Below are 23,560 nucleotides of genomic sequence, written 5' to 3' on the forward strand. Positions count from 1 at the left end.
CTCAACTGCACTGCTTTAGTAAGTTGGTCATTTCACATATACTCTGAGCCAAAGCAGTAGTTTCCTTGCTAGAAGATACCTCTGCAACAGCCTTTGACCAGCCTTATTTCTGCCTGTGATTCCTTGTAGATTCAGCTAAGTGCTGATCAGTTTCCATGCCTCATCAGTGGTCTTGTACTTTTTCATAGACCCATTGCTAGCACTTTCCAATGTGGTCTTATCTTGGGGCCTCATGCCCTGTGTTACATAGCCGAGCAACACTATCTTGTCAATCATATGGTAGGGGCATGCTTCCAGAAGATTGTTGAAGTGCTTCTAATATTCATAGAGAGTCTCGGATTCGTCCTGGACAATCATGGAAATGTCTTTCCTCAGTTTGTCAGTAACTTTAGCTGGTAAGAATTTTTCGAAAATTCTCTTCTAAGCGTATCCCAGTTAGAAACAGTTGCTGCGGGTTGAGTATAGTACCACTCTCTCGACTTTCTCAAGAAACGGAAGCTTTCAACAGAATAAATTTCATCTGCACCATCACGCTAACAGTAGAACAGGTGCTGAAATTCTAGTGGATAGGTTGAGCAGGTAAGCATAAACTTAGATCAAATTGCAGTAGTCTTTATTTCAACTTGTACCACTGTGTATCGCTGAAACAGTTAATTGAAATCAGGGCTCAGCTCCTGGATAGTATCTCCTAGTTTCATGTCACCTACACGTAATCAACCGAATCAGCAGAAAATGAGCTTATTTCTCTCAAGTGACGTTCAGATTGCCCTTAGAGAGGACTAACCGACGCCGAATTGCCTTATTCGTGAGATAGTTCTTAGGAGGAATTTTGCCGATCGTGCAATTTCCTAAATCGTAGCATATCAAGTTTATGCACATCAAGTTTATGGCGCCGTTGCCGGGGATTGGTTTTCGATTGACAATTCTCAATTGGAAGTTAACTAGATTGAGCATTTTTTTGCTTTGTTAATTCAGTTCAAGTTACTTGTTGAATTTTAATTTCTGCACTCTGTTACATGCTTTCTTTCTTTATGCCTTTAAATTCAAGCAACTAACTCACTGACTCACTAACTATTTGAATTAATTCCTCAACTGCTCTAACCATACTCTTCCATTAACCAAGAGTATTTCACTTGTTTGTTGCCTGTGCTGTGTTCTTGTATGACAGGTAGGAGAGGAGAGACATCAACTCCTCATATACCGAACCAGAGCGGACCCTTCATAAACTTAGAAGGGAAGCAAGAGGGAAGAGAGTACTGGAGAAGAAGAATCTGAAGGAGAATCTGAGGACAATTTTGAGGAAGCTCTAGATCTCAACATGGATAGAGAAGTTCACAACCATGAGAGGGCTGATGGAAACAATGCCATTCCTGAGAGGAGGGTTCTTGGTTCATACATAAACCCAACCTCTGGGAATTGTGGTAGCAGCATTCAGAAACCACCCATTCAGGCCAACAATTTTGAACTCAAACCACAGCTAATATCACTTGTGGAGGATCATTGTTCATTTGGTGGGAGTGCTAATGAAGATCCAAACCAACATCTCACAAAATTCCTGAGAATTTGCGACACTGTGAAGTCCAATGGAGTCCAGGAAGATACCTATAAACTGCTCTTGTTCCCATTTTCACTTAGGGACAAGGCAGCTAAGTGGCTGGAATCATTCCCAAGGGGAGCCTAACAACCTGGGATGAGGTGGAAAGCAAGTTTCTGGCACGTTTCTACCCCCCACAAAAGGTCAATAGGCTTCGATCTGAGGTTCAGACTTTTAGACAACAAGATGGTGAAACTCTCTACGAGGCATGGGAGAGATTCAAGGATTTGACAAGGAAATGCCCACCAGACATGTTCCATGACTGGGTGCAATTGCATATTTTCTATGATGGACTTTCTTATGAATCAAGGAAGGCTGTAGACCATTCATCAGGAGGTTCATTGAACAGGAAAAAGACTGTGGAAGAAGCCATTGAAGTGATTGAGACAGTGGCTGAGAATGAGTACTACTATGCTTCAGAGAGACACAACACTAAGGGAGTCATGGAGCTGAACCATGTTGATACAATCTTAGCCCAAAACAAGGTGTTTGCCAAGCAACTAGCAGAGCTCACCAGGAAATTAGAAACAAAGCAAGTGGCTGCAATACACACACAAGATCAAGAGGAAGTAAGCACTGAAGGAGGTGATTGGGAAGAGGCCAATTATGTAGGAAATCAACAAAGGCAACCATATGATCCACATTCAACACTTACAACCCAGGCTGGAAAAACCACCCAAACTTTGGGTGGGGAAACCAGCAAAACCAACATAACAAGTCCACATACCAAAACTCCAACCAAAGATCATACCAAGCCACACAAAACACTTACTCCCAACCATCATATCATGGCCAAAATAATCAACCTACCCAACCTAATCCGAACCAACAATTTCAAGATCAATAAACAGGATAGAAGGAATGCTGGCAAACATGGGTCAGGACATAAGTGAGTTGAAAAGCTTTAGGGATGATGTGAGATCTACCTTAAGGAACCATGGTGAAAAACTCAAGAGGATGGAGTCTCAAGTAGGAGAGCTATCTCAACAGGCCCCCAATCAACTGCAGTGTTCCCTAGTGACACAGAAAAGAATCCTAAAGGGGAACAAAAGGGAGTGAGATGGGAAGAATGCAAGGCCATCACCATATTGAAGGAAGTCTCAGAAGAAGAAGGAATCAGACCCTCAGAACAGGAGCCAGAAATCTTGAAGGAAGGTGTGGAAGAAGCTAAGCAGGAAAGTGAAACTGAGCAAGCCAAGGAACTGCAAAAAGGCATGCTGGAAACATACCAACCAAAAGCACCATTTCCTCAGAGGTTAGGAGGAGGTGAAAAAGGGAAAACCTATTCAAGGTTTTTAGAGACATTTAAGTCTCTCCATATCAATATTCCCTTCCTTGAGATTCTCCAGCAGATGCCTACACATATCAAGTATTTAAAGGAATTGCTGAGCAAGAAAAGAGTTTTGAAGGGAGGACAAACTGTAATAATGAACAAAGAATGCAGTGCCCTCATCAAGAAGGACATAGTCTCTAAGAAAACAGACCCAGGAAGTTTTCATATCCCCTGCATCATAGGGGAAACAAAAATTGACAAAGGATTCTGTGATCTAGGAGCTAGCATAAATGTGATGCCTCTGACTCTTATGAAGAGGCTACAACTGAATGAGGTGAGATCCACTGATGTAATCATACAACTGGCTGACAAAACTCAGAAGCAAGCTGAAGGGGTAGTTGAGAATGTGCTGGTGAAAGTGGGAAATTATTTCTTCCCCGCAGACTTTGTCATTATGGACATGGAGGAAAGCTACCTACACCCTATCATTCTGGCAAGGCCATTTCTAGCCACTGCTAGAGCGCTCATAGATGTAGAACAAGGAGAGCTAATTTTGAGAATACATGATGAACAGCTCATTTTCAATGTTTTCAAACCTGCATCTGAGCCTGAACCAAAACCTGAAAAGCCTAAGGATGATAGTAGCCATCTGTGTTTGGAGGAAAGCAATCCAGCAGCTGAAACTCTGAAACAGTCCTTGGAAGGCAAACAAGAATTGCAAGAGTTAAAGCCACAAGAATCAATAGAAACAGATCAGAAGGATCCTCCTGGCATAAGGGTCAATGAAGAAATCCTCAAGAGAAAGGGAAGAATTGTAAAGAAATTGCCAAGAGGGTGGAGAAACAAGAAAATTCCCACTGAAGGTTTCTCTCCGGGAGATAAAGTGATATCAAGTCATTATCTGCCAATCCCACCTGGCCTCAAAACCATTCCTTCCCAGCTCCCTCAAGTGTTCACAATCAGGAAAGTTCTTTCTATGGAACATTTAGAATCATGAAGGAATCAAATGGGGACGTTTTCATAGTGAGAGGAGAAGACATCAAGCACTACAATCCACCCTAACAAGGGACAACCGTCAAGCTAGTGACGTTAAAGAAGCGCTTGTTGGGAGGCAACCCAACCTGAGGTAATACCCCTTTGCTGTTTCTTTTATTTGTTTCAATAAAAAGGTGAAGTAGTTTCTGTGCATTGCAAAGAATTAAGTTTGGTGTTTCACACCAAACAATGAATTCGTGGATCAATAATTCAAAGGGGAATGTGTGACTCTAAGTTTGGTGTTCCACCATAAAGATCAACTGAACACAACAACCTTTGAATTATATGAAAGGAACAACCATTCTAAGCAATCACAGGAATGCTTAAAATCCTTAGCAGCAACTTCATTCCAAGGAGAATTCAAGGACTCAAAGAGCAGAGGAGTAAGTAGGAGACTAAGTTTGGTGTTCACACACCAACTTAAGACTCAGACACTTCCCATACATAGTTGAGCTAACCACTCAAGTGCTTGAGAAGCAAGCAACTTCATCACTCTTTGCAGGAAAGGAAACAAGGATCTGAGAAAGAACATGAAGCAACAACTAGGAGAAGAAGGAGAAATCAAATTGTTTCCTGGCAACAAAGAGAAAACAAGAAATTTCACAAGGTGGTGGTGTTCCTTGACCATTCTTTAAAAGGCAAACAAAAGCATGCTTGTTCTGGTTTAAACTGTAATTGTTGAATCTTTCTGGAATGTGAAGTTTCTAGTATGTTGTCTGTTTATTGCTTTGAATAAAGTGAATGCCTAGATGTTTGGATATAACTTCACCTTCTTAAACAAATGCTTGCCATGCTTGTTCTGTTTCCAAAAATAAAAGAAAAGTTTGAACAAAAGTAACTTGGCTCAATTAGTGACAAATCAAGTAGAATTAAGTGGTGGTATGCATGCTTGATTGTTTAGTCAGATCACTGGAAATAGAGTGTAGAATTATCATTTTTGTGTAGAAATTGAAAACTGTCTATGGATCTTGATGAATAAATGTCTTTGGCCATGAAAAAGAAAGAAAAAGAAGAAGAAAAAGCCACTGAAAAAGGGCAACCAAAAAGCAAAAAAATTGAGAAAATAAGCTAGGCACCAATGGTTTGAACTTCTGAGACAAATGCCTGTGGTGTTTATGTATTAAGGATATGCTTGGATGAATAGGTTCTGAGGAGTGTTTCAACACTTGGTAACATGGGTTAACTAACCCGGGATTATCAACCAAAAGTCCATTATCAAGAGCAACCTAAATACAAAACATTTAGTCACACAAAGAGGTGCTGGGCACCAATGTCTCAAGAAGAAATGTGAACTAAAATGCCTGTAGTGGATATGTGTAGTGCACTGATAAGAAAAAGAAAATGCCAAAGGCTTGTGCAACACATGACACTAAGCAAACAAGGAGCAAAGGAGCTCTAAGAAAAAGAAAAGAAAAACAAAGAAGAGAAAAGTGCCAAGGACATAAGAATAACAAGAGGCCATAGCAGTGTTTGATGGATGCAATGAAAAAGTGATAATCGTACCTATAAGAATGAAAAAGTGATGCTGCAACTTTCTGCATAAAACCTTCTGATGAACTTCAAATGCTTGCTAATATAGCCAATGTAATTGCTTTCTGTTTCATACTTCCTCTCAAATAACTCAGGACTTGCTTAGGGACAAGCAAGCATTAAGTTTGGTGTTGTGATGCCAAGGCATCTTAGGCTAGTTTTACTAGCATTTTTCTGTTAGTTTTAGTTGTTTTATGCATTTTCTTGAGCTTAAAGTAACCAAGAATGGTTAAATGAATAACAAAGCAATGAACCATCCAAACAGTATGATTTTGATGCAAATTCCATGAGTTTTTAGTTATATTACTTGAATGCTATGAATGGAAGATTTCTCATGAAATGTTGCAAGACTTTGATGCAGTTGTTTGGATGATTTCAGGGAAGAAGAGGCTAGGCAAGGAAGCAACAAAATCAATAAAGGAAGCTTGAATATCACATGTGGAGTTTAAGTTCCAGTTTAAGCTTAAACTGGAACTCAAACTACCAAGCCATATAATGCTGGGAACTATCAGTGGCGTTTAAGCTCCAGTTTAAGCTTAAACTGGAGCTTAAACGCCAAAATCATGAAAGCTGAGGAAAAGCTGAAAGTGGCGTTTAACCTCTAGTTTAACCTTAAACTGAAAGTTAAACGCCAGAAATGAGAAATGCACCAGGGAGCCATTTCCACGTTTAAGCTCCAGTTTAAGCTTAAACTGGAGCTTAAACGTGTTCGACCATTCTCCTCCAGGGTTGCTTTCTTCATTTCCACGTTTAAGCTTCAGTTTAACCTTAAACTGAAGCTTAAACGTGTTCGACAACTCCACACTCCAGACTTGCCTTCTTCCATTTCCACGTTTAAGCTTCAGTTTAACCTTAAACTGAAGCTTAAACGTGCTTGAATTATACCACCTCCAGGAGTGTCCAACGTTTAAGTTGCAGTTTAAGCTTAAACTGCAACTTAAACGCCACTAATTGAAAAGGTTTCTGGGCCAAAGATATTGCAGTTTAAGTTAGCATTTGAGCACAAACATTAACTTAAACGTACTCTGGTATGAAACCCAATTGAATATCATGGTTTATGGGATTGGGCCTGAAGAATTGATGAGTCTGGAATTTCAATTTGTTGAGTCATGTGTCATTACTTGATTATCACTAAGTTGGCTCAATGAATGTTACAGAATTGGATCAGCAGCCTCATCAGGATTATGGATCATAAACCCAAAGCAAAAGAAAATCAGGGAAAGGCCTCAAAGCCCAAGAAACACAATAGAAGCTCAATTTAGAAAGTGTATAAATAGGATAGAATTTAAGTTGGTTGGCACTGGGGAATTTGGGGGATCACTTTTTCTAGTTTTCATACTTTTGTAATTGAATTCAGAGCTATGACTCACTAAACCCCCTTTCATTGGGTTAGGGAGCTCTATTGTAATTCAATGAATCAATAATAGTTTTATCTTATTCTTCAATCTTTTCTCTTGAATTTTGTTAGAAAACTTCTCGATCTAATTCCATTGGTTAGTTGTCTTGGGAAAGAAACTATCCATAATTGGAATCCTTCGGAACCTTGGGAAAGGAATGGAGGATTCATGCTAGAGAAGCTTTCTCACAGTGAATTGGATTGGGGTTTGGATGGATATTGTGACATGTAATCCTACCAAATTGTGGTTCATGAAACTGTGTGGTATAATCAGTGATCGAGCATCATCTCTTCTTATGAACATTTAAACCAAGGGATTGGGAATTTGTTTGTTTTTAGAGAGAATTGGTAAGCCAAGGGATTGGGATCCAATCATATAAGATTGCCAAGCAAAATTCAATGAATGCATTGGTTGAGGAAGGGATAAAAAAAGTGTTTGATTCGGAGATCTCAATATCTCCTGAAACCCAATGAATTCCCCATTTCTGATCTATCACTTCTCTTTACATTCTGCAATTAAATTCATGCAATCACCCCGATCCCTTTTTAATTTCAGCAATTTAGCTTCTCGCTCTTTAATTCATGCAATTTTACATTTCGCAATTCTCATCTAAATCTTGATTCCGCTCAACTAGAACACACTTCTAATCCGAATTGCTCACTCAACCAATCCTTGTGGGATTCGACCTCACTCTATTGTGAGTTTTTACTTGACGATAACCGGTGCACTTGCCGGAAGGAATTTTTGCCGATCGTGCAATTTCTTAAAATCGTAGCATATCAAGTTTATGCACGATTTAGGAAATTGCACGATCGGCAAAATTCCTTCCGGCAAGTGCACCGGTTATCGTCAAGTAAAAACTCACAATAGAGTGAGGTCGAATCCCACAAGGATTGGTTGAGTGAGCAATTCGGATTAGAAGTATGTTCTAGTTGAGCGGAATCAAGATTTAGATGAGAATTGCGGAATGTAAAATTGCATGAATTAAAGAGCGAGAAGCTAAATTGCTGAAATTAAAAGGGATGGGGGTGATTGCATGAATTTAATTGCAGAATGTAAAGAGAAAGTGGTAAATCAGAAATGGGGAGTTCATTGGTGTTAGGAGATATTGAGATCTCCGAATCAAAACAACTTTTATCCCTTCCTCAACCAATGCATTCATTGAATTTTGCTTGGCAATCTTATATGATTGGATCCCAATCCCTTGGCTCACCAATTCTCTCTAAAAACAAACAAATTCCCAATCCCTTGGTTTAAATGTTCATAAGAAGAGATGATGCTCGATCACTGATTATACCACACAGTTTCATGAAACACAATTTGGTAGGATTACATGTCACAATATCCATTCAAACCCCAATCCAATTCACTGTGAGAAAGCTTCTCTAGCATGAATCCTCCATTCCTTTCCTAAGGTTCCGAAGGATTCCAATTATGGGTAGTTTCTTTCCTAAGACAACTACCCAATGGAATTAGATCGAGAAGCTTTCTAACAAAATTCAAGAGAAAAGATTGAAGAAGAAGATAAAACTATTATTGATTCATTGAATTACAATAGAGCTCCCTAACCCAATGAAAGGGGTTTAGTGAGTCATAGCTCTGAATTCAATTACAAAACTAAAAGAAAATGATCCAAAGTTCTCCGCGTAAAAGTTCCAACTAACTTAAATTCTATCCTATTTATACACTTTCTAAATTGAGCTTCTGTTGTGTTTCTTGGGCTTTGAGGCCTTTCCCTGATTTCCTTTTGCTTTGGGTTTATGGTCCATAATCCTGATGAGGCAGTGATCCAATTCTGTAACATTCATTGAGCAAACTTAGTGATAAACAAGTAATGACACAAGACTCAACAAATTGAAGCTCCAGACTCATCAATTCTTCAGGCCCAATCCCATAAACCATGATATTCAATTGGGTTTCATACCATAATACGTTTAAGTTAATGTTTGTGGTCAAATGCTAACTTAAACTTCAATATATTTGGCCCAGAAACCCCTTTCAAAAAGTGGCGTTTAAGTTGAAGTTTAAGTTTCAGTTTAATGTTAAACTGAAACTTAAACGTGGAAATGGAAGAAAGCAACCCAGGAGTGTGAAATGTCGAACACGTTTAAGCTTCAGTTTAAGGTTAAACTGAAGCTTAAACGTGGAAATGAAGAAAGCAACCCTGGAGGAGCAATTGGGTCGAACACGTTTAAGCTTCAGTTTAAAGTTAAACTGAAGCTTAAACGTGGAAATGAGAAAGCAACCCTGGAGGAGAGAAATAGTCGAACACGTTTAAGCTCCAGTTTAAGGTTAAACTGGAGCTTAAACGTGGAAATGCTCCTGGTGCCTTTCTTACTTCTGGCGTTTAGCCTCCAGTTTAAGGTTAAACTGGAGGTTAAACGTGGAAATGCTTCCTGGTGAGAGATTGTGTCGAACATGTTTAAGCTCCAGTTTAAGGTTAAACTGGAGCTTAAACGTGGAAATGCTCCCTTGGTGAAATTCTCATTCTGGCGTTTAACTTCCAGTTTAAGGTTAAACTGGAGGTTAAACGCCAATTCCAGCATTTCTTAGCCTTCATGATTCTGGCGTTTAAGCTCCAGTTTAGGCTTAAACTGGAACTTAAACTCCACATGTGATATTCAACTTCCTTTATTGATTTTGTTGCTTCCTTGCCTAGCCTCTTCTTCCCTGAAATCATCCAAACAATTGCATCAAAGTCTTGCAAAATTTCATGAGAAATCTTCCATTCATAGCATTCAAGTAATATAACTAAAACTCATGGAATTTGCATCAAAATCATACTGTTTGGATGGTTCATTGCTTTGTTATTCATTTAACCATTCTTGGTTACTTTAAGCTCAAGAAAATGCATAAAACAACTAAAACTAACAAAAAATGCTAGTGAAACTAGCCTAAGATGCCTTGGCATCACAACACCAAACTTAATACTTGCTTGTCCCTAAGCAAGTCCTGAGTTATTTGAGAAGAAAGTATGAAACAGAAAGCAATTACATTGGCTATATTAGCAAGCATTTGAAGTTCATCAAAAGGGTTTTATGCAGAAAGTTGCAGCATCACTTTTTCATTCTTATCAGGTAAGATTATCACTTTTTCATTGCATCCATCAAACACTGCTATGGCCTCTTGTTATTCTTATGTCTTTGGCACTATTCTCTTCTTTGTTTTTCTTTTCTTTTTCTTAGAGCTCCTTTGCTCCTTGTTTGCTTAGTGTCATGTGTTGCACAAGCCTTTGGCATTTTCTTTTTTCTTATCAGTGCACTACACATATCCACTACAGGCATTTTAGTTCACATTTCTTCTTGAGACATTGGTGCCCAGCACCTCTTTGTGTGACTAAATGTTTTGTATTTAGGTTGCTCTTGATAATGGACTTTTGGTTGATAATCCCGGGTTAGTTAACCCAAGTTACCAAGTGTTGAAACACTCCTCAGAACCTATTCATCCAAGCATATCCTTAATACATAAACACCACAGGCATTTGTCTCAGAAGTTCAAACCATTGGTGCCTAGCTTATTTTCTCAAATTTTTTGCTTTTTGGTTGCCCTTTTTCAGTGGCTTTTTCTTCTTTTTCTTTCTTTTTCATGGCCAAAGACATTTATTCATCAAGATCCATAGACAGTATTCAAACTTCTACACAAAAATGATAATTCTACACTCAATTTCCAGTGATCTGACTAAACAATCAAGCATGCATACCACCACTTAATTCTACTTGATTTGTCACTAATTAAGCCAAGCTACTTTTGTTCAACTTTTCTTTTATTTTTGGAAACAGAACAAGCATGGCAAGCATTTGTTTAAGAAGGTGAAGTTATATCCAAACATCTAGGCATTCACTTTATTCAAAGCAGTAGACAGACAAACATACTAAAAACTTCACATTCCAGAAAGATTCAACAATTACAGTTTAAACCAGAACAAGCATGCTTTTGTTTGCCTTTTAAAGAATGGTCAAGGAACACCACCACCTTGTGAAATTTCTTGTTTTCTCTTTGTTGCCAGGAAACAATTTGATTTCTCCTTCTTCTCCTAATTGTTGCTTCATGTTCTTTCTCAGATCCTTGTTTCCTTTCCTGCAAAGAGTGATGAAGTTGCTTGCTTCTCAAGCACTTGAGTGGTTAGCTCAACTATGTATGGGCAAGTGTCTGAGTCTTAAGTTGGTGTGTGAACACCAAACTTAGTCTCCTACTTACTCCTCTGCTCTTTGAGTCCTTGAATTCTCCTTGGAATGAAGTTGCTGCTAAGGATTTTAAGCATTCCTGTGATTGCTTAGAATGGTTGTTCCTTTCATATAATTCAAAGGTTGTTGTGTTCAGTTGATCTGTGTGGTGGAACACCAAACTTAGAGTCACACATTCCCCTTTGAATTATTGATCCACGAATTCATTGTTTGGTGTGAAACACCAAACTTAATTCTTTGCAATGCACAGAAACTACTTCACCTTTTTATTGAAACAAATAAAAGAAACAACAAGGGAGTATTACCTCAGGTTGGGTTGCCTCCCAATAAGCGCTTCTTTAACGTCATTAGCTTGACGGTTGCCCCTTGTTAGGGTGGATTGTAGTGCTTGATGTCCTCTCCTCTCACTATGAAAACGTCCCCATTTGATTCATTCATGATTTCCAAATATTCCATAGAAAGAACTTTCCTGATTGTGAACACTTGAGGGAGCTGGGAAGGAATGGTTTTGAGGCCAGGTGGGATTGGCAGATAATGACTTGATATCACTTTATCTCCCGGAGAGAAACCTTCAGTGGGAATTTTCTTGTTTCTCCACCCTCTTGGCAATTTCTTTACAATTCTTCCCTTTCTCTTGAGGATTTCTTCATTGACCCTTATGCCAGGAGGATCCTTCTGATCTATTTCTATTGATTCTCGTGGCTTTAACTCTTGCAATTCTTGTTTGCCTTCCAAGGACTGTTTCAGAGTTTCAGCTGCTGGATTGCTTTCCTCCAAACACAGATGGCTACTATCATCCTTAGGCTTTTCAGGTTCTGGTTCAGGCTCAGATGCAGGTTTGAAAACATTGAAAATGAGCTGTTCATCATGTATTCTCAAGATTAGCTCTCCTTGTTCTACATCTATGAGTGCTCTAGCAGTGGCTAGAAATGGCCTTCCCAGAATGATAGGGTGTAGGTAGCTTTCCTCCATGTCCAAAATGACAAAGTCTGTGGGGAAGAAATAATTTCCCACTTTCACCAGCACATTTTCAACTACCCCTTCAGCTTGCTTCTGAGTTTTGTCAGCCAGTTGTATGATTACATCAGTGGATCTCACCTCATTCAGTTGTAGCCTCTTCATAAGAGTCAGAGGCATCACATTTATGCTAGCTCCTAGATCACAGAATCCTCTGTCAATTTTTGTTTCCCCTATGATGCAGGGGATATGAAAACTTCCTGGGTCTGTTTTCTTAGAGACTATGTCCTTCTTGATGAGGGCACTGCATTCTTTGTTCATTATTACAGTTTGTCCTCCCTTCAAAACTCTTTTCTTGCTCAGCAATTCCTTTAAATACTTGATATGTGTAGGCATCTGCTGGAGAATCTCAAGAAAGAGAATATTGATATGGAGAGACTTAAATGTCTCTAAAAACCATGAATAGGTTTTCCCTTTTTCACCTCCTCCTAACCTCTGAGGAAATGGTGCTTTTGGTTGGTATGTTTCCAGCATGCCTTTTTGCAGTTCCTTGGCTTGCTCAGTTTCACTTTCCTACTTAGCTTCTTCCACACCTTCCTTCAAGATTTCTGGCTCCTATTCTGAGGGTCTGATTCCTTCTTCTTCTGAGACTTCCTTCAATATGGTGATGGCCTTGCATTCTTCCCATCTCACTCCCTTTTGTTCCCCTTTAGGATTCTTTTCTGTGTCACTAGGGAACACTGCAGTTGACTTGGGGGCCTGTTGAGATAGCTCTACTACTTGAGACTCCATCCTCTTGAGTTTTTCACCATGGTTCCTTAAGGTAGATCTCACATCATCCCTAAAGCTTTTCAACTCACTTATGTCCTGACCCATGTTTGCCAGCATTCCTTCTATCCTGTTTAGTTGATCTTGAAATTGTTGGTTCGGATTAGGTTGGGTAGGTTGATTATTTTGGCCATGATATGATGGTTGGGAGTAAGTGTTTTGTGTGGCTTGGTATGATCTTTGGTTGGAGTTTTGGTATGTGGACTTGTTATGTTGGTTTTGCTGGTTTCCCCACCCAAAGTTTGGGTGGTTTTTCCAGCCTGGGTTGTAAGTGTTGGAATGTGGATCATATGGTTGCCTTTGTTGATTTCCTACATAATTGGCCTCTTCCCAATCACCTCCTTCAGTGCTTACTTCCTCTTGATCTTGTGTGTGTTTTGCAGCCACTTGCTTTGTTTCTAATTTCCTGGTGAGCTCTGCTAGTTGCTTGGCAAACACCTTGTTTTGGGCTAAAATTGTATCAACATGGTTCAGCTCCATGACTCCCTTAGTGTTGTGTCTCTCTGAAGCATAGTAGTACTCATTCTCAGCCACTGTCTCAATCACTTCAATGGCTTCTTCCACAGTCTTTTTCCTGTTCAATGAACCTCCTGATGAATGGTCTACAGCCTTCCTTGATTCATAAGAAAGTCCATCATAGAAAATATGCAATTGCACCCAGTCATGGAACATGTCTGGTGGGCATTTCCTTGTCAAATCCTTGAATCTCTCCCATGCCTCGTAGAGAGTTTCACCATCTTGTTGTCTAAAAGTCTGAACCTCAGATCGAAGCCTATTGACCTTTTGTGGGGGGTAGAAACGTGCCAGAAACTTGCTTTCCACCTCATCCCAGGTTGTTAGGCTCCCCTTGGGAATGATTCCAGCCACTTAGCTGCCTTGTCCCTAAGTGAAAATGGGAACAAGAGCAGTTTATAGGTATCTTCCTGGACTCCATTGGACTTCACAGTGTCGCAAATTCTCAAGAATTTTGTGAGATGTTGGTTTGGATCTTCATTAGCACTCCCACCAAATGAACAATGATCCTCCACAAGTGATATTAGCTGTGGTTTGAGTTCAAAATTGTTGGCATGAATGGGTGATTTCTGAATGCTGCTACCACAATTCCCAGAGGTTGGGTTTATGTATGAACCAAGAACCCTCCTCTCAGGAATGGCATTGTTTCCATCAGCCCTCTCATGGTTGTGAACTTCTCTATCCATGTTGAGATCTAAAGCTTCCTCAAAATTGTCCTCAGATTCCCCTTCAGATTCCTCTTCTCTCAGTACTCTCTTCCCTCTTGCTTCCCTTCTAAGTTTATGAAGGGTCCGCTCTGGTTCGGTATAATGAGGAGTTGATGTCTCTCCTCTCCTACCTGTCATACAAGAACACAGCACATGCAACAAACAAGTGAAATACTCTTGGTTAATGGAAGAGTATGGTTAGAGCAGTTGAGGAATTAATTCAAATAGTTAGTGAGTCAGTGAGTTAGTTGCTTGAATTTAAAGGCATAAAGAAAGAAAACAAGTAACAGAGTGCAGAAGTTAAAATTCAACAAGTAACTTGAACTAAATTATCAAAACAAAAAAAAATTGCTCAATCTAGTTAACTTCCAATTTGAGAATTGTCAATCGAAAACCAATCCCCGGCAACGGTGCCATAAACTTGATATGCTACGATTTAGGAAATTGCACGATCGGCAAAATTCCTTCCGGCAAGTGCACCGGTTATCGTCAAGTAAAAACTCACAATAGAGTGAGGTCGAATCCCACAAGGATTGGTTGAGTGAGCAATTCGGATTAGAAGTATGTTCTAGTTGAGCGGAATCAAGATTTAGATGAGAATTGCGGAATGTAAAATTGCATGAATTAAAGAGCGAGAAGCTAAATTGCTGAAATTAAAAGGGATGGGGGTGATTGCATGAATTTAATTGCAGAATGTAAAGAGAAAGTGGTAAATCAGAAATGGGGAGTTCATTGGGTGTTAGGAGATATTGAGATCTCCGAATCAAAACAACTTTTATCCCTTCCTCAACCAATGCATTCATTGAATTTTGCTTGGCAATCTTATATGATTGGATCCCAATCCCTTGGCTCACCAATTCTCTCTAAAAACAAACAAATTCCCAATCCCTTGGTTTAAATGTTCATAAGAAGAGATGATGCTCGATCACTGATTATACCACACAGTTTCATGAACCACAATTTGGTAGGATTACATGTCACAATATCCATCCAAACCCCAATCCAATTCACTGTGAGAAAGCTTCTCTAGCATGAATCCTCCATTCCTTTCCCAAGGTTCCGAAGGATTCCAATTATGGGTAGTTTCTTTCCCAAGACAACTACCCAATGGAATTAGATCGAGAAGCTTTCTAACAAAATTCAAGAGAAAAGATTGAAGAAGAAGATAAAACTATTATTGATTCATTGAATTACAATAGAGCTCCCTAACCCAATGAAAGGGGTTTAGTGAGTCATAGCTCTGAATTCAATTACAAAACTAAAAGAAAATTATCCAAAGTTCTCCGCGTAAAAGTTCCAACTAACTTAAATTCTATCCTATTTATACACTTTCTAAATTGAGCTTCTGTTGTGTTTCTTGGGCTTTGAGGCCTTTCCCTGATTTCCTTTTGCTTTGGGTTTATGGTCCATAATCCTGATGAGGCAGTGATCCAATTCTGTAACATTCATTGAGCAAACTTAGTGATAAACAAGTAATGACACAAGACTCAACAAATTGAAGCTCCAGACTCATCAATTCTTCAGGCCCAATCCCATAAACCATGATATTCAATTGGGTTTCATACCATAATACGTTTAAGTTAATGTTTGTGGTCAAATGCTAACTTAAACTTCAATATATTTGGCCCAGAAACCCCTTTCAAAAAGTGGCGTTTAAGTTGAAGTTTAAGTTTCAGTTTAATGTTAAACTGAAACTTAAACGTGGAAATGGAAGAAAGCAACCCAGGAGTGTGAAATGTCGAACACGTTTAAGCTTCAGTTTAAGGTTAAACTGAAGCTTAAACGTGGAAATGAAGAAAGCAACCCTGGAGGAGCAATTGGGTCGAACACGTTTAAGCTTCAGTTTAAGGTTAAACTGAAGCTTAAACGTGGAAATGAGAAAGCAACCCTGGAGGAGAGAAATAGTCGAACACGTTTAAGCTCCAGTTTAAGGTTAAACTGGAGCTTAAACGTGGAAATGCTCCTGGTGCCTTTCTTACTTCTGGCGTTTAACCTCCAGTTTAAGGTTAAACTGGAGGTTAAACGTGGAAATGCTTCCTGGTGAGAGATTGTGTCGAACACGTTTAAGCTCCAGTTTAAGGTTAAACTGGAGCTTAAACGTGGAAATGCTCCCTTGGTGAAATTCTCATTCTGGCGTTTAACTTCCAGTTTAAGGGTAAACTGGAGGTTAAACGCCAATTCCAGCATTTCTTAGCCTTCATGATTCTGGCGTTTAAGCTCCAGTTTAGGCTTAAACTGGAACTTAAACTCCACATGTGATATTCAAACTTCCTTTATTGATTTTGTTGCTTCCTTGCCTAGCCTCTTCTTCCCTGAAATCATCCAAACAATTGCATCAAAGTCTTGCAAAATTTCATTAGAAATCTTCCATTCATAGCATTCAAGTAATATAACTAAAAACTCATGGAATTTGCATCAAAATCATACTGTTTGGATGGTTCATTGCTTTGTTATTCATTTAACCATTCTTGGTTACTTTAAGCTCAAGAAAATGCATAAAACAACTAAAACTAACAAAAAATGCTAGTGAAACTAGCCTAAGATGCCTTGGCATCACCGAACTTGCCTTATTCGTGAGATAGTTCTTTCAATCTCAGGACCAAATACTGGCAAGCTTGGATTGGGAAGTGAATGCGTCATTTAACGAAAGAAACATGCAGCTCATAGTAGCAAAAATAAAATAAAATGCAAATAAATAAATTTCAATCAATAACTTAGCACTCTATTGCAACTCCCTGGCAACGGCACCAAAAATTGACGTGGCAAAAATTGGCGAGTTGAGAAATTGTTATAAAAGATACGTTGCAAGTACAGTTCTTAACCAACCAAAAATCTGCTTATCAATTTAGAAGGGTTGTCACAAAATTAAAATTAAAATACTGGGAGTATGAATCCCAGGTCGTCTCCCAACGAGTTGCAGAAAGATGTGCTATTTTATTAATCAGATGTTTTCTAAAATGGTTTGAGTTGATAAACAGGAAATTAAATCAGAGAAATTATATAGTTTTAATAAAAACCTTGACTGGGAGTAGATTAGTTAGAAGCCCTATTCTTATTGGAGTACTCTCAAGATTAATTGATGATTGAAGGTTGTTCTGCTTAGTTGTCCCTTACTAGGTAGGGGAAAGTCAAGCAAGTTGGAAAGCTATTTCTATTCACAAGTTCCAATCCTCTCTCTTGGAAAGAATTAGTGTCAGTGACTAGAGGACAATCCAACAATAAACCCAATTACAATTTTTCTCTTGAGCATTCCAACTCAAGGTCCTCCTTTCAATTAACTCCCAATCAAGTTATGGAACTACTCGCTCATTATGAATGTAAACTTCACAACATAAGAAAGGGAAATAAAGAAGGACATGATAAATAATAGTCAAAAAGATCAATTAAAAATAAAAGTGGTTCTTGTATTAATAAATTCTAAAAATAATCTAATAGTAATTCTGAATAAATTGAAGACATGGAAGAGTAAGAGACAAGTAAGGAAAATAAACTAGAATAATGAAGTTTTGGTGGAGGTAATAGCTCTTCTCAATATCCCAATCCAAAAAGCAATGAAAACAAAATCCTAAGAATTATCAATGTGTAGAGAGAAAACCTAGAGGAGGAGTAAAATCAGATCTAAAACTAAAATTATGCGGAATGAATGTATGCTCTGGTCTCTGCATGTTCCCCGGCTCTAATCAGCCTTTTTGGGCCGAAACTGGGTCAAAACAGAGCCCAAAATCACCCCCAGTGAATTCTACAGATTCTGTATATCGCGCACGTCACGCGATTGCGTCATCAAGGCATTCGCGTCATCCAGCGTTTTGCCTTGCCACGCGTGCGCGTCGTCTACGCCTTCGGGTCACTGGTGCAGTTTCCAATCCGCACGGTCACGTGAGCCATGCGTCTGCGTCACTGCAATTTCCTCTATGTCGCGCGGTCGCGTGAGCCATGCGCCCGCGTCACTTCTCGCTGGTCATCTCCCTAATTTCTTGTGTTCCTTCCATTTTTGCAAGCTTCCTTTCTAATCTCTAAGTCATTCATGCCCTATAAAGCCTAAAACACTTAAGACACAGATCACGGCATCGAATGGAATAAAGGAGAATTAAAATACAAAATTAAAAGTTTCTAGGAAGCAAGTTTTCAACCATAAAGCATTTTTAGGAAGGAATTATAAATGCATGCTTATTTAATGAATAAGTGGGTAAAGATTTGATAAAACCACACAATTAAACATAATATAAACCATAAAATAATGGTTTATCAGCGCGTGTCCGCGTCGTCCATGCGTACGCTCGCTGCCGTTTTGTGCTAGGCACGCGTCCACGTCGTCCACGCGTGCGCGTCACTGCCTTTTCTTCAAAACTCTATTTTTGTGCTTTTCTTCCATTTTCGTATGTTTCTTTTCTATCTTCTAAGCCATTCCTACCCTATGAAGCCTGAAAATACTTAACACACAGATCACGGCATCGAATGGTAATAAATTTAATATTTTCAAAGCATAGGGAACATGTTTTCAAATATATTATAAAATAAGGAAAAAATAGTAAAACCATGCAATTTACATGAATAAGTGGGTGAAGAATTGATAAAAACACTTAATTGAGCACAAGATGAATCATAAAATATGGGTTTATCAACCACAGAGCAAATCAAACAGAGAGGCTGGTTCTTTCTAGAGAGGAACTTGACTGAGGTTAATGCATCCTGGGTCCGAAAATTCTACTGCAACTACTACAAGATGACCCTGGATGCAGTACAGCTAAGAGAGAAACAGATTTTAGTTACTGAGGAGGCCATTGAAGATATCTTCCATTTCTAGCCTAAGTCAGATGAACCAGATGGTTATCAGCAGGCTGAGGAATCCATGAGGTTTATGAGCTTTGATTGGGAGGTAGTGAAGCGCACCATAGCCATTGATCCTGCTGTTCCCTGGGTTTTGGGTAAGTCAACAGTAAATCCAAAGGGCATCAAGATTATTTATCTTAATGATGAGGCTCGGCTATGGCAACAAATTCTGAGCAACTATGTTATGCCGAGCACTCACGAGACTGAGGTGCCAGCTGCCATGATCACTCTCATCTGGTGCGTCATGGAAGGCAAGAACCTGTACCTTCCCCGATTTATCCGGCACTACATGGCCAGGGTTCATATTCGAGGCTGCTGCATGAAATTGTGATCATCAATGGCGCCAACAACTTGGTACGCACAATTGTAATCTCAACTCTTTATCACAACTCCGCACAACTAACCAGCAAGTGCATTGGGTCGTCCAAGTAATAAACCTTACGTGAGTAAGGGTCGATCCCACGGAGATTGTCAGCTTGAAGCAAGCTATGGTCATCTTGTAAATCTCAGTCAGGCAGATTCAAATGGTTATGGAGAATTGATAATTAAAATATGAATAAAATATAAAATAGGATAGATACTTATGTAATTCATTGGTGAGAATTTCAGATAAGCGTTTAAAGATGCTTTGTTCCTTCTGAACCTCCGCTTTCCTATTGCCTTCTTCCAATCATTCATACTCCTTTCCATGGAAAGCTTATGTTAGGTTTCACCATTGTCAATGGCTACCTCCCGTCCTCTCAATGAAAATGGTCCAAATGCGCTGTCATCGTGATGAGCAGATAATTTATACGCTTTTTGGCATTGTTTTTAGTATATTTTTAGTAGGATCTAGTTACTTTTAGGGATGTTTTTATTAGTTTTTATGCTAAATTCACATTTCTAGACTTTACTATGAGTTTGTGTGTTTTTCTGTGATTTCAGATATTTTCTGGCTGAAATTAAGGGACTTGAGCAAAAATCAGATTCAGAGGTTGAAGAAGGACTGCAGATGCTGTTGGATGCTGACCTCCCTGCACTCAAAGTGGATTTTCTGGAGCTAAACAACTCCAAATGGCGCGCTCTGAATTGCGTTGGAAAGTAGACATCCAGGGATTTCCAGCAATATTTAATAGTCCATACTTTGATTAAGGATAGACGATGTAAACTGGCGTTGAATGCCAATTCCATGCTGCATTCTAGAGTCAAACGCCAGAAACCGGTTGCAAAGTGGAGTTAAACGCCAGAAACAGGTTACAAACTGGCGTTCAACTCCAAAAGAAGCCTCTACACGTGTAAAGCTCAATGCTCATCCCAAGCACACACCAAGTGGGCCCAGAAGTGGATTTCTGCATCAATTACTCATTCTGTAAACCCTAGTAACTAGTTTAGTATAAATAGGACTTTTTACTATTGTATTTGCATCTTCGGATCAGATCTTTGATTAGTTTTATGCTATCTTAGACTTTTGGGAGGGGTGGCCATTCAGCCATGCCTGGACCTTATCACTTATGTATTTTCCATGGTAGAGTTTCTACACTCCATAGATTAAGGTGTAGAGCTTTGCTGTTCCTCATAAATTAATACAAAGTACTACTGTTTTTCTATTCAATTCAACTTATTCCGCTTCTAAGATGTTCATTCGCACCCAAGAACATGATGAATGTGATGATTATGTGACGCTCATCATCATTCTCACCTATGAATGCGTGCCTGACAAACACTTCCGTTCTACATGCAAACAAGCTAGAATGAGTATCTCTTGGATATCTAATACAGGGGACCGAGTCCGAGTTATTAGTATCTTCGTGGTATAAGTTAGAACCCATGGAGGACCATTCTTGAGAATCCGAAAAGTCTAAACCTTGTCTGTGGTATTCCGAGTAGGATTCAGGGATTGAATGACTGTGACGAGCTTCAAACTCGCGAGTACTGGGCGTAGTGACAGACGCAAAAGGATAGTAAATCCTATTCCAGTATGATCGAGAACTGACAGATGGTTAGCCATGTAGTGACAGCACATTGGACCATTTTCACTGAGAGGACAGGTGGCCATTGACAACGATGATGCCTAACATACAGCTTGCCATGGAAAGGAGTAGGACTGATTGGATGAAGACAGTAGGAAAGCAGAGGTTCAGAGGAACGAAAGCATATCTATACGCTTATCTGAAATTCTCATCAATCATTTACATAAGTATCTCTATCCTATTTTAATTATCTTTTAGTACGCTATAATCTCTTAATACTTTTGAATCCGCTTGACTGAGATTTACAAGGTGACCATAGCTTGCTTCAAGCCGACAATCTCCGTGGGATCGACCCTTACTCACGTAAGGTTTATTACTTGGACAACCCAGTGCACTTGCTGGTTAGTTGTACGAAGTTGTGAAACAGAATTAAGAACACGAATGTGCGTATTGAGTTTTTAGCACCGTTACCAAGGAAGGAATGATCACGATTTCGCACACCAAGTTTTTGGCGCCGTTGTTGGGGATTGTTCGAGTTTGGACAAATGACGGTTCATCTTGTTGCTCAGATTAGGTAATTTTCTTTTTGATTTATTTTCAAAAATTCTTCAAAAATCTTTCAAAAAAAAAATTTTTTCCTTTTGTTTTCGAAAATCATTCTAAAATTTTAAGAATGAATTCTAAAGTTTCAATATGGTATGTTGAATCTTGGCTGGCCATCAAGCTTTAGACTAACCTGGTATGATTCCTGGAATCTTGATTGAGGACTTTGAATTCATTACTTCCTTTTTCCTATATGTTTTCGAAAAAAGTAAAATAAAATACAAATATATATATATATATAATCATAAAAATAAAAAATTATTTTGTGTTTCTTGTTTGAGTCTTGAGTCAATTTTTAAGTTTGGTGTCAATTGCATTTTTTCTAAAAATTTATGCATTTTTCGAAAATTCATGCATTCAAAGTTTTCTTCATGATCTTCAAGTTGTTCTTGGTAAGTCTTCTTGTTTGATCTTGATGTTTTATTGTTTTGTGTCTTTTCTTGTTTTTCATATGCATTTTCAATTTGTTAATGTCTTAAGAATAAAAATTTTTAAGTTTGGTGTCTTGCATGTTTTCTTTTCTTGAAAATTTTTCAAAAACAAGTTCTTGGTGTTCATCTTGACATTCAAAGTGTTCTTGGTGTTCATCTTTGCATTCAAAGTATTCTTGCATATTTTTCTTGTTTTGATTCATAATTTTCATGTTTTGGGTCATAATTGTGTTTTTCTCTCTCATCATTAAAAATTCAAAAATAAAAAAAATATCTTTTCTTTTTTTATCTCAAAATTTTGAAAATTTGGATTGACTTTTTCAAAAATTTTTAAAATCTAATTGTTTCTTATGAGTCAAAACAAAATTTCAATTTTAAAAATCTTATCTTTTTCAAAACTTTTTCAAAAATCAAATCTTCTTCAGTTTTTTTTATGATTTTCGAAAATTTCAAAAAAATTATTTTCAAAATCTTTTTCTTAATTTTATTTCAAAATTTTCGAAACTTAACAAACAAGTAATGTGATTAGTTCAAAAATTTGAAGTTTGTTACTTTCTTGTTAAGAAAAGTTCAATCTTTAAATTCTAGAATCTTATCTTTTAGTTTCTTGTTAATCAAGTAATCAATTTTAATCTTAAAAAATTAAATCTTTTTAATTATATCTTTTTAATCATATCTTTCTATCATATCTTTTTAAATCATACTTTTTCAAAAATTTGATTTTAAAATATCTTCTCTAACTTCTTATCTTCTTATCCTTTCAAAATTGATTTTCAAATCTTTTTCAACTAACTAATTGACTTTTTGTTTACTTCTTATCTTTTTCAAAACCACCTAACTACTCTTCCCTCTCTAATTTTTGAAAATACCTCCCTCTTTTTCAAAAATTCTTTTTAATTAATTAATTATTTTAAATTTTAATTTTAATTTTATTTCCCCTTTAATTTTCGAAAATCATCAACTCCTTTTCAAAAATTATTTTCGAAAACTTCTTTCTCTCATCTCCTTCTATTTATTTAATTACTTACTAAGTCTTCTCTTCATCTCATATCTCTGCTCCTATCCTCACCCTTGTGTCTGGATTATCCATTCTTCTTCACTCTACTTCCCTTTCTTCTTCTACTAACAATAAGGAACCTCTTTACTGTAACATAGAGGATTCCTCTTCTTTTCTTGTTCTCTTCTCTTTCATATGAGAAAGAACAAGGAAAAGGGCATTCTTGTTGAAGCTGATCCAGAACCTGAAAGGACTATAAAGAGAAAACTAAGAGAAGCTAAATTACAACAATCCAGAGACAACCTTACTAAAATTTTCGAACAAGAAAAGGAGATGGCAGACGCACCTAACAACAATAATGCAAGAAGGGTGCTTGGTGATTATACTACACCTACTTCTAAGTTTGATGGAAGAAGCATCTCAATCCCTACCATTGGAGCAAACAATTTTGAGATGAAACCTCAATTAGTTGCTCTAATGCAACAGAACTGCAAATTCCATGGACTTCCATCAGAAGATCCCTATCAGTTTTTAACTGAGTTCCTGCAGATCTGTGAGACTGTTAAGACTAATGGAGTAGATCCTGAAGTCTACAGGCTCATGCTTTTCCCTTTTGCTGTAAGAGACAGAGCTAGAACATGGTTGGACTTACAACCTAAAGATAGCCTGAACTCTTAGGATAAGCTGGTCACAGCCTTTTTGGCTAAGTTCTTTCCTCCTCAAAAGCTGAGC

At 38.2% G+C, this 23,560-nt stretch overlaps 2 non-coding genes across 2 annotated transcripts; one reads left to right on the forward strand and one right to left on the reverse strand.

The window, feature by feature from the left end:
- Positions 1–1,743: 1,743 nt before the first annotated feature.
- LOC112738616 (small nucleolar RNA R71) lies at positions 1,744–1,847 on the reverse strand. The gene has a single exon (XR_003169566.1). It is a non-coding gene; the product is annotated as a small nucleolar RNA R71 (small nucleolar RNA).
- An 11,621-nt stretch (positions 1,848–13,468) lies between these two features.
- Positions 13,469–13,572, forward strand: LOC112738629 (small nucleolar RNA R71). The gene has a single exon (XR_003169578.1). It is a non-coding gene; the product is annotated as a small nucleolar RNA R71 (small nucleolar RNA).
- The last annotated feature ends 9,988 nt before the right edge of the window (positions 13,573–23,560 follow it).

Source organism: Arachis hypogaea, chromosome 13, assembly GCF_003086295.3.
Source record: "Arachis hypogaea cultivar Tifrunner chromosome 13, arahy.Tifrunner.gnm2.J5K5, whole genome shotgun sequence".
In the NCBI taxonomy this organism is placed as follows: Eukaryota; Viridiplantae; Streptophyta; class Magnoliopsida; order Fabales; family Fabaceae; genus Arachis; species Arachis hypogaea.